Genomic DNA, 1,738 nt, shown 5'->3' on the forward strand with positions numbered 1-1,738 from the left:
ATCATCATCATCATCATCATCATCATCTGCCTCTCGCGTGCAAAAACTGGAACCCAGAGAGTCTTACAATGTAAAAGAGCAGGACGGCTAAAAACATGCCCTAGTGATATATTAAAATAGAACAGGATTCCCTGAAGAAGGTGAAAAGAAAAAGATGGGGAGGTGAAAAGAAAAAGATGGGCCTCTTGGGGGAAACCTGAAGGAGGTAAGAAGAAAAAGTGGGGGGAAAGGAAGAGAAACAAGAGGCAGGACCAAAGGAACAAGAAAACACCCTCTTTTCCCAACTCAGTCTCTCTCCTCATCCAAGGCCTACAACAGGGCGGTGTGTGTGTTTGTGTTGTGTTGCCTTTCTACTTATGGCAACCCTTCGGCGAACCTATCCCAGGGTTTTCTTGGCAAGGTTCCTCAGAGGCGGTGTGCACTTGCCATCCCCTGAGGCTGAGAGAGTGTGACTTGCCCAAAGTTACCCAGTGGGTTTCCATGGCCAAGCCAGAATTCGAACTCTGGTCTATTAGCCCAGCACTCAAACCACTCCCCAGCGTTGGCTCTGGGGCAAAAAGAGCCAAGAGGGGAGAGTTGGCACGTAGAGAAGAAAACCAGCCCGCCCTGGTAGGCAGACAAGGGGCAGGAGGCTTGGTCTAATTTGGTCGATTGTGCCCCCTCCATTGCCCAAACAATTTTTGGCACCGCTTGAACTGCCATGGCTCAATGCTATGGAATTCTGGGAATGGTAGTGTGTAAGTTGTGAGTGGTTGAATGCTTGGCTACGGAGGGCTGACTGTCCTAGAAAATAAGGAGAGTCACAGGGGAACGGCAATGGTTGTCACATATATTTATAAATCAAATCTTAAGATAGTCAGTGCTGAGTGCAAATGATCTACACACACACACACACACACACACACACACACACACACGTATCTAAGGCTGCGTCCACACTGGAGGAACAACCCGGTTTGGCAGGGCTTGAACTGCCCTGGCTCTAGGCTATGGAATTCTGGGAGCTGGTTATGAGCCCAGAGCGGAGCGGAGCCAGGGCACTTAAAGCGGTGCCAAACTAGGTTGTTCCTCCAGTGTGGACGCAGCCTCTGTTTCTCTTTCTGCCTCTCGCCTCCTGGCGCTGCAAAGAGTCACCCGAGGAGAGTAAACAAGAGGTGATAGCCTCGGAAAGGCGGGAGGAGGAGGAGGAGGAGGAAGAAGAAGAAGAAAGGAAGGCCAGCCTCCTCCAGGACTGCAGCTCCCATCGCTCTTGGCGCCCGGGGAGGATGGGGGCTGCAGTCCAGCAACACCTGGTGCAAGGTAGACCCCATCCCAAGTCCTGGTCCAGTGGTCTATATATATGTCCTGGTCTATATATATATATATGTATATATATATATATTAAAAGACGATCAAATTGGTATCTGGATTCTTTGTCTAATGTTTGTGTGTATGTACCGGGTTTGGCACCACTTTCTCTGCCGTGGTTCAATGCTATGGAATTCCGGGAATGGTAGTGTGTTCTGGGAATGTTTGTGTGTGTGTGTGTGTGTGTGTAGTAAAAGTATATGTGTGTGTGTGTATAGTATATATAGTAAAAGACGATCAAATTGGCATCTGGATTCTTTCTCTAATGTTTGTGTGTGTGTGTATCTATATCTATGTGGGTATATCTATATCTAGATAGATAGAGCTAGAGACAGAGATAGTAAACGCGGTGATTTCGTATCCCGGGGTACCACTGTACTTCGCTCTGGTG

The sequence above is a fragment of the Sceloporus undulatus genome, chromosome 1 (genome assembly GCF_019175285.1).
Source record: "Sceloporus undulatus isolate JIND9_A2432 ecotype Alabama chromosome 1, SceUnd_v1.1, whole genome shotgun sequence".
NCBI lineage: Eukaryota > Metazoa > Chordata > Lepidosauria > Squamata > Phrynosomatidae > Sceloporus > Sceloporus undulatus.